Below are 10720 nucleotides of genomic sequence, written 5' to 3'. Positions count from 1 at the left end.
CTTTGTCTGAAATCAGGAGGTTCCTGTGGTCCATGAGATCTTATTGATTTTCCTCCTATGGGATGCGTGCAAGTGGTAGAAGGTAGTATTCCTATCTCCATTTTGTAGCTAATGTTGTTTGGCTCTTTGTTTCCATTTCAGATCCTCTGCAGCTAGTTCTTGATCAATTTCATATTTTAATTCTCTGATAGTGTCTGAATGGTCCCCTTTGTGTAGCTCTTGAAGCTCTTCCAGGATTTTCAGTTTCTGTCTAATTTCTTTGGGGGCTCTCCTGTTGCCTTTTGCATTCCATTTTTTCAACACAGTAGCACACATATTCAGCCTACTTCTCATGATCTCAGTAGTTGTACTTCCATGAATTGGCTTAGACCAGGCCTCTTTAATGGTTGCTTCACATTCCTTTTTTAATGACCAGGCTGCTTCATATCTAAACCACTTAACATGAGGCCTTGGTTGATCTTGTTGGTAACCCACATCAATGAGTAGGGGGCAGTGGTCTGAATTCATGGTTGGTAGGACATAGCAGAAGGATTCTTTATATCTTTCTAACCACATTGGATTTGCAAGGGCTCTATCCACTCTTTCCTTTGTGAAGGAGTCTTGCCCTCGATTGTTTGCCCAAGTAAAGATGGGACCCTTTGTCATTAGTGAATTCAATGAGCACCATTCAAGAGTATTCCTGAATATTTCCATCTGTTTATATGGTCGAGGACCCCCTCCCATCTTCTTAGCTTGGCATACTATTTCATTAAAATCCCCACAACACATCCAAGGTGTACTGTCATCAGGTTTGAGAGACTTGAGAAAATCCCAGCTCAGGTGCCTTTTTGAGGTTTCTGGGTTCCCATAGAAGCCTGTGAGAAGCCATGGTTGTTCATTTCCCACTCCTACCATTGCATTGATATGCCATCTCGAATAATTGTAGATTGAAACCTTGTCCCTTGTCCTCCATAAAAAGGCTAAACCCCCACTGCTTCCTCTACTATCCACCACCAGACAACCATCATATTTCAACATGTTACACACTTCTTCAATTCTCACTCTAGTGCACATAGTCTCCATGAGAAATATCATGGTTGGGCTCTTTTCCTTAACAAGGAGGTTAAGGTATCTAACTGTCCGAGGGTTCCCAAGCCCTCGGCAGTTCCAAGCTAAGATTTTCATTGGGTTTGGTAGGGCTGGGATCCAGCCTCTACCTGAGAAGTTGAGCTTTTATATGTACCCTCCTGCTTCCTTATTTTCTTTCGTTCATGACCTTCTATTTTTATGTTTTCAATTCTCCCTCTCTTGATCCCAGTTCTTAAAAAGTAATTAGATATGTCACCCATGGTTCCCCTCTCATTTCCTACACTCTTTAGGTTCTGTGCTCTAGGTTGCCTCTTCCATTTCCTAGCATGTTGAACTTATGTTATAGCCTCAAGGCACTTGTTTTCTTTTTCTGTGTCAAGTCCTATGTCTCGGCTCTTTTTACTGCCCAGTGATCCCCTCTCTCCACTTATCACTCCATCTAGGTACTCTTGAGTTTTTTCCATGTGATTAAAAGTTTCATTTAGAGCCAACTTGTCTTATTTAGAATCAAGTTCCATTTCAGTAAACGTACCTGGCATGCTTTTTGGTTCAGGTTCAAAACCAACTGAGTTTGACTTAGTTTGAGGATTTTCTCCACTGGCACCCTCCTGTTGACTTCCTTTTTGATCTCTTTTGTGGCCCTCGAGGATAAAGCCTGGTTTTATGCTGACTACTAAGACTTCCTCTATTGCCAACCTACCATGCCAGACACAAGTTGATGTTACCGGGTGTACCTCTTCACCTTTCTGCTCCTGGTCTATTGACACCTTCTGCTGGCTAGATTCATTGTTTGTCCTAGTCTCTGCCCTGTCCCCTCCATCCTTCTCCCCTTGCAGACCACCGTGAGGGTGGTGTTTCCTTGGTGAGCCACCGTACTTCCCCTCAAAGATGTTAGAGTTCATGGGTTGAGCTTATAGCCAAGCCCCAAACTGCATTAGTTTTGGATCATCACTTTGTTGATCATCACGTGATCTCACACAGTTTCTTTCTTTGTGCGATAGGGTTCCACACTGGAAGCAGAAGTTTTGTAGGCGTCCATACTTGAAGGAGATCCAGTGTTGTTTCCCATCAACCCCGAGCCATTTGCCACGCATCAATGGTTTGTGTAAGTCCACCGCCACCCTAACTCACAGGCATCTACCCCATGCTCGACAATCTGATCCTGCTTCAACTCTTATCATAGGCCCTATTGATGCTACGAACTCCTCACCAAACATCTCTGTCATGGTAACTAGAGGAAGATTATGGAGCTGATGAACCCAAAAGGGTTCATAACAAAATTGCAGTGCATTGATGGACTGGTTTTCATCAACTTCTTGTATGGCTAGTAGGCACCTGTCGAAGAACCAGGGATGCCCCCCCAGGACCTTCTCTTTGTCCTTCATTTTTTGGAACTCTATCAAGAAACTCTGGTCTCCTAGTTCTTTGAATCTGACCCAGCCTTCCAACCTCCATATTTGTGACATGGTGATTCGGAAAGCTTCACTGTTAACAAGCTTTTTAGCCATTGCCTTAGCCACAATGCATTGTTTTCCCAGACCTTCGGAACCTTGATGGACTTCCTGCTTTACGTGAAAGCATGAACTTTCTTCCGTTGATAGTTGCAGTTTCTCCCATCTTTTTGCCAAGTCCTCTGTTGCGTCCATTGTAGACAAGTGGAACGATTAACAATACTCAATACAACACTCAGCTCACACTAATGAGACTTAAGCCTTTGAGGATCAAAGGCACTCTGGAGCCTTACCGTTTCTCACGAGAGGAAGGAAGGCACTCTTCGTCTTGGAGGCTGATTTGGTTGTGTTTAAGCTATTGGGTTTTGATATCATCCTTGGGATGAATTGGCTATACCGATATTCTACGAGTATTAATTGCAGAAGTCGGGTAATTAGCTTTCAGCTTCCAGATGGTGATTGTCTGGAATTTGCAGGGAGTAAGCTAAAAGAAAAGCCGGTAATTATATCGGCAATTCAAGCAAGAAGAGAGATTGCATGGGGAGCGGAAGCCTTCTTAGTCCAGATGGTATCTACGCCGTCTAAGAAGAAGTCTTTGGTAGATATTCCTGTTGTGGAAGAATTCCCCGATGTGTTTGTGGATGACTTGCCTGGGCTACCTCTTGTTCGTGAAATGGAGTTTGTTATAGACTTGGAACCTGGAGCGACCCCTGTACATAAAGCTCCTTATCATATGGCACCGGTAGAATTAAAAGAGTTGAAGACTCAGTTGCAAGAGTTGGTTGACAAGGGGTTTATTCAGCCTAGTACTTCGCTGTGGGGTGTGCCAGTGCTGTTTGTTAAAAAGAAAGATGGTACCCTCCATATTTGCATTGATTATCGGGAATTAAATAAGGTGACCATCAAGAATAAATATCCTCTCCCACGGATAGATGATTTGTTTGATCAGCTTCAAGGAGCAGCTGTGTTCTCGAAGATTGATTTGAGGTCAGGATACTACCAATTGAGGATAAGAGACAAGGATCTGCCCAAAACTGCTTTCAGATCGAGATATGGGCATTATGAATTTAAGGTGATGCCGTTTGGGTTAGCCAATGCCCCTGCTGCTTTCATGGATTTAATGAATCGGGTATTTAGGCCTTATTTAGATTCCTTTGTGGTAGTATTCATTGATGATATTCTGATTTATTCCCGAGATGTTGAAGAGCATGTTTATCATCTTTGCCTAGTTCTTGGGAAATCAAGGGAACACCAGTTGTATGCCAAGCTCAGCAAGTGTGAATTCTGGTTGGAGGAAGTCAGATTTCTTAGGCATGTGATTTCTCGAGACGGAGTGGCTGTTGATCCTAGTAAGGTGGAAGCCATTTTGTCATGGCAGCGTCCGACTATCGTGCGCGAGATCCGGAGTTTCTTAGAACTTGTCGGATATTACCAAATATTTGTGGAGGGATTTGCTTGCATATTCGGACCTCTCACAGCGTTGACTAGAAAGAATGCAGAATTTGTTTGGTCAGATAAGTGTGAGAGAAGCTTCCAAAAATTGAAGTACAGGTTGACGACTGCACCAGTGTTGGCACTTTCAGAACCGCATAAGCCATTTGTAGTCTTCAGCGATGCGTCTAAATTTGGATTAGGTTGTGTCCTTATGCAGGAGGGACGGGCTGTTGATTACGCATCTCGTCAACTAAAGGATCATGAGAAGAATTATTCGACGCACGATTTGGAATTGGCTGCGATTGTTTTTGCTCTTAAGATCTGGCGGCACTTTTTGTATGGGGAAGCTTGCGAAGTATACATCGATCACAGGAGTTTGAAGCACTTGTTTTCCCAGAAGAATCTGAACATGAGCTAGAGGCGATGGTTAGAGCTAATCAGTGACTACCAATGTGAGATCAAGTACCATCCGAGGAAGGCAAATATAGTTGCAGATGCTTTGAGTCAAAAATCGCACTTGGAAGATGAGGCCGAGTCGTCAGGAGTGGATTCTTTGCTTTGCGGGATGAGAAGACTCCTTATTGAAAGTTCACAGCAAGTGGAGGTATTATCTTCAATTCTTGATATTCGAGTGGCTGATTTTGAGGAATTGAAGACTCTTCAAAGGAAGGATCCGGAGCTGTTGGATATCAGAAAAAGAGTCAGAAAATCTTGAGGGCCATTGCACTATAGTATGGATAAAGATGGAATTCTTCGGTTCCAAGATCGTAGAGTGGTCCCCAAAGATTCAGAATTCAATGAGTGGATCATGGCAGAAGCTCATGCGGCCCCTTATTCAGTTCATCCCGGCAGTACGAAGATGTACCGGGACTTGAAGAAAAATTATTGGTGGAATGGAATGAAGAAGGATATTGCCTTAATTGTTGAGAAATGCCACTCATGCCGTCAAGTCAAGGTTGAGCATCAAAGACCTGCTGGTATGCTCTAACCCCTCCCTATTCCTGAGTGGAAGTGGGATGAAATCATGATGGATTTTGTAGTGGGCTTGCCGAGGACTCCTAGTGGGAAGAATTCAGTTTGGGTGATTGTTGACCGGTTAACAAAGAGTGCTCATTTCTTGCCTGTTAATAACATCGATTCCTTGGATAAGTTGACCCACTTGTACGTAAAGGAGATAGTGCGAGTGCATGATATACCGAAGAGTATTGTGTCGGATCGGGACCCAAGGTTTCGTCTCAGTTTTGGAAAAGTTTGCAGGCAGCATTGGGTACTAAGTTGAAGTTTAGTACTGCATATCACCCTCAGACGGACGGTTAATCAAAGCGCACCATTCAGACCCTTGAAGATATGTTGTGAGCATGTGTCATGGAATTTCAAGAGAGCTGAGAAAATCACTTGCTGCTCATAGAATTTGCGTATAATAATAGCTTCCATGCGACCATTCAGATGGCTCCTTATAAAGCTCTTTATGGGAGGAAGTGCAGATTGCCTTTGTGTTGGGATGAAGTTGGGGAGAGTAAGATAATTGGGCCTGAAATAATTCAAGAGATGCAAAGCCAAGTTCGGATCATCAGGGATAAAATGGTGGCAGCTCAGAGTCATTAGAAAAGCTACGCTGATACCAGGAGGAGAGAGTTATCTTTTGAAGAAGGTGATTGGGTTTATCTCAAAGTCTCTCCCATGAAAGGAGTTAAGCGTTTTGGTAAGAAGAGGAAACTGGATCCGAGGTATGTCGGCCCTTTTCAGATTCTGGAGAAGGTAGGGTCCGTCGCTTATAGAGTTGCTTTGCCAGAATATTTTGGGGATATTCATGATGTCTTCCATGTGTCATTCTTGAAGAAGAGTTTTGGATAACAAGAGCCGCGCTTTGTCGACCCAAAGAGTATTCAGTTGCAACCGAACCTTACTTATGAGGTTGTTCCATCTCAGATCATGGATTGGAAAGAGTAACAGTTGAGGTCCAAGACGATACCTTTGGTTAAGGTGGCATGGTGCATTCACATGCATTTTATTTATTTGAGAAAAATCATGTTTTGTTGGCATAAATGGAATTTCGGGTGCATGTGTTTCACGAGCCCAAGTTGGGATGGGTTATTATCTCGGTAGAGCTCCTCTGGTCACTCGGGAGTGGATAATACTGAGTGACATCTCCTGGGTTGTCGCAGGGCGACGACAGGATCGCACGATACGGTAACGCTGTCGTATCGACTCCGTAGTTCCTAGAGTGGCGGGGACTAGAGGATGGCCTGGCCAGGGACGGGCTGGGTGCGAGTACTGGGCATCGCTCGTTTAGGTGTCACACGCGTGGTCGTTACCTGCGGTGTGGCACAGAGCCAGAGTGTGCGGATGATCCCTAGGGGAGATCATGGTGCATGCAATAATTGGATTGGTTTTATGGTTTTGGTTACGAGCCATTTTATGGGAAAATGGCGAGGTATGATAGAGGCTATGTGATCCGTTTTCTAGAAAAATAGTGGTTTTGATTTGGGCCATTATCTAGGATAATGGCGAGAAATGATTTTAATCGTAATGTTTTTGGGCCAAATGGGTTTTTGGTAGGGGTGTTACCCGCACCATACGGTGCGGGGTAGGCCCCCCCAGCCCCCGCATGGGGCGGATGCGGAAAATCCCCTCCGTCCCCCGCCCCCGGTGTGTGGGGGCGGGGTACCCCGTCCCGCATGACGGGGTACGGGGTGGGGGGCAATCCGTCCGGCCCCCCGATGTTCTTCACTGGAAGGAGTTCCATGGCAGCCTCCTCAGCGGTGTCGTAGGTACCCAACCGTTGTGGGATCTCGAATCTCGGCCGCCCACTTTCCCCATGCCGTTGTCGTACTCCTCGGAACTTCTTGCCATTCGATGGAGCCACCTTCAGTGGCCTTCGGCTAGCCGTGGCCTCTCCAGCAGATCATCGTTGGATTTCGACGTACCGCTTCACACGTTGCCGGCCCAAGAAATCATCGTCCTCATCACTGGACGAGTCCGTGGCGTTAGGGTCAGTCACCGATATCCATACAACTCTCGGTTGGTTTGGCTCATCTTGTCGTTTTCGGTGAGCATCAGGCACTTGTCTGTGCTTTATGAGTCATGGGGATCGGAGTACGAAGCAGAGGGAAGGTAGGAGAGAGGGGCGAGGCGGGGGAAAAACGGACCGGGGGGGTCCGTCCCCGTCCCCCGCCTCCGCTGGGGAAAAACCATATTGGCCGGGGGGCCCCGCCCCGGCCCTGACGGTGCGAATGCCCCGCCCCGCCCTATGTGGGGGTGGGGCGAACGGGGCGGGGCAGCGGGTAACGGGGCCCCGCTGCCCAACCCTAGTTTTTGGCATGCGTGGAAAAATTTGGTTTTCATGGGACGTGTGTGTTTGCATTCTTTCATGCATATTGTTTGAGTTAATATGCTTTCATCTAGTGGTATTTGGATCTTATTTACCTGCGACACCATTTTTGGTACCGTAGATTTTGGTACAGAGTTCGAGGAAGAGGAGGATGAGCCCGAGGATGCGGCTCCGCCGGAGTATTGAGTTGAAGTTTAAGCTTGTTGTTGGTTTGAACAATATTTGTAGTTTGTAATATTTTATTATGTATGTTTTGAACAGCTTTGTATTAAACTAAGAAAAATTCTGGTACTTAGTTTATGACTTTGCTATCTGCTGCGTGTTTCTTCGTGCACATTTGTTGCTTATACACACATTTGGCACTCGTCGATAGGGTGGTGACCCGTGATGTCATCATCCGGACGTCTCGATTTCCCCGTGTCCGTGCATGGGGATTTGGGGGCATCACATGTTTTGGATATTATAATTTTGATACAATTATATTAAGTCTTGCTATGGTTTAATTTGGTTGAGCTATATGATTATGAATATATATTTGTGACTTAAACATGTTTTTCATGTCTTTGATGTGAGCTCTTGCTGCACTAGTGTTTGTGAACATATGGTCATCTTTAGATCTGATATTTCATTTTATACATGAAAACTTTGGTTTGTTAAGGGAGAATAGATTCTAGAATTAAATTTGAGAAAATAAATGCATATAATGTCATATCTTTTGATTAGAAATTTGGTGCTATAATTGTTAATTGTGTATATAGTCTGGATTGAAAAAGTTAGAGTTTTGGATCCAAAAGCACAAAGTTTTACTTGCCTTTTTATCCGTGCCCTAATCTCATTTTAATTATGTGCTTTAGTTAGAATTTTCCAATTTTTGTCATATTGTCATTTAATATTTTCCTTTAAGCTTGTGCCTTGTATTATTTATTCTGACTCCCAATGGATTAACACCCTGAACTATACTAGACAATCGCGTAATAGTTTGGGCATAATGAATCATCCAAAGGAAAATGCCAAATGAATGCTTACCTTGAGTGTGCAAGTGTGATCAGATTTTCAAATTTGACTACCAAAATCCATTTAAAGCTTCCAACAGTAGCAACTAATCAAGAAAGACCAACTGATCTTACTCTAATTAAACCTATTGCAATGCTAGTTTTAATGCTATTACACTTTAAAATTCCCCCTTTCTTTTATATGAACCCTGGTAATAGACAACCTTTTCTATCACACACAATTTCTTCATCCCTAGCTTGTCCCTTTTCTAATTTGTTTTTCATGCCTTTTTCTTTTTCTTTTTCTTTTTTCTTTTAACAATGCATAACAAAGTTTCTTCCTAGGCCATTAGGATATATGGTTCATTAAAGTTCTACACAGCTACAATGATGAACACCCAATCATGGTATAGTGTCAATTAAGGTATTCCAAGTGTATGTGTAGATTAGTAGTTCAAAATTTTTAGCAAATCACCCCTGGCTTAATCAACTAAAATTGGATAAACTTCTATTTTGAGCTAAAATCTGGATTCTCAAATGCTAAAGTAGCTCATAATTCCAACAAATCTTTTCACAGGTATAAAAGTTTGAAAAATAGTAATTTTAAAACTTGTTGAATCATTAAAAAAAAAAATCAGTTCCTTTCAAATTAATGTTCTTGGAAGTGCAATAAAAGTATATTACATAAAGCATGCTAGTAAAAAAAAAAAAAAACTTCTGCTCCCACCCCCCAACTTGAAATGAGTAAAAGCTAAAAGAATCAGGTAGGAAAAATGTAAGAGGGTTACCTAAATGAGTTGTAGGATAATGACAGTAAAGAGGAAAAGAAAGATAAAACAAAAATTTGCAAAACAAAAGAAAAAAAGCAATAAAAAAAGAAAAAAAAGAAAAAAAGAAAAAGAAAAAGAAGAAAGAAGAAGAAGAAGTACTAAGCAGCAATAAGGTAAGTAGGATCTTGCAAAATACTGGTTGTGGCCTTAGGTGAAAAATTCCCTAGAAAAGGCTTGAGTCTTTGACCATTTACTTTGAAGATATTTCCATTTTGAGGGTTCACAACCTCAATAGCACCATGAGGAAAAACTGTATTTACCATATAGGGTCCACTCTATCGAGATCTTAGCTTACCGAGAACAAATGGAGTCTATAATTATAAAAGAAAACTTGCTGATTGGGCTCAAAAGATTTTATGAGAATATTGTTATCATGCAAGATTTTCATATGTTCCTTGGTTAACTTAGAATTCTCATAGGCATCCCTCCTTAATGCCTCTAGTTCAGAAATCTGTAGCTTTCTCAAAGATTCAACTTTTTCCATGTCAAAATTAAACTTTTTCACTGCCCAGTATGCCTTGTGCTCCAGTTCCATATGGAGGTGGCATGCTTTCCATAGACCAGTCTATATGGAGACATACCAAGTATGGTCTTATAAGCAATCCTATATGCCCCCAAGGCATCAACCAACCTCAATGACCAATCCTTTCTCAAGGGATTAACAATTTTTTCAAGGATATGCTTAATTTCTCTATTTGCTAATTCAGCCTGGCCATTAGTTTGTGGATGATAAGGAGTGGAGACTTTATGATGGATCTCATACTTTTTCAAAAGGGATTCGAATGGTCTGATACAAAAATGTATCCCATTATCACTGATTATGGCTCTGGGCATGCCAAACCTAGACACTATGTTATCTTTTATAAACTTGAGCACCACTTGGTGATCATTCCTTTTGCATGGGATGGCTTTCACCCATTTAGAGACTAAGTTTACTATGTTGACCTAGGACAGCTCCTATGGAAAAATCACTAGCATCACACATGATCTCAAAGGGAAGGGACCAATTAGGAGGTTGCATGATAGGGGCTGTAATGAGTAGGTGTTTGAGTTGGTCAAATGCTTTCTGATGTTTTGTGGCCCGCTAAAAAACAGTGTCATGCATAAGCAACTTACACAAGGGTTTAGAAATGGAGCTAAACCCTTTTATGAACCTCTTATAAAATCCAAAATGTCCTGAAAATGACCTAATATCCTTTACAATCATAGGTATTGAGAGTTTAGAGATTAGGTTTATTTTGGACTTGTCCACCTCAATACCCTTTGAAGACACTATATGCCCCAATACTATACCTTGTTGAGCCATAAAGTGGTACTTCTCCTAGTTTAGCAGAAATTGTGTTTCTTCACACCTGGCCAAAATAGCATGCAATTTAGTAAGACATTTCTCAAAGGGGCACCAAAAACAGAGAACTCATCCATAAAGACTTCCAAACTATTTTTAATTAAATCATTGAATATGCTAATCATACATCTTTGAAAAGTTGCTAGGGCATTGCAAAGCCTAAAAGGCATTCTTCTAAATGCAAAAGTTCCGAATGGGCAGTTAAAAGTAGTTTTTCTTTGGTCCTCAAGGCTATCTCAATTTGATAATAGCCTGAGAATCCATCCAAA

This window comes from Carya illinoinensis, chromosome 3 (assembly GCF_018687715.1).
Source record: "Carya illinoinensis cultivar Pawnee chromosome 3, C.illinoinensisPawnee_v1, whole genome shotgun sequence".
In the NCBI taxonomy this organism is placed as follows: domain Eukaryota; kingdom Viridiplantae; phylum Streptophyta; class Magnoliopsida; order Fagales; family Juglandaceae; genus Carya; species Carya illinoinensis.
The sequence above is the reverse complement of the archived record's forward strand: the minus strand, read 5'-3'. Positions refer to the sequence as shown.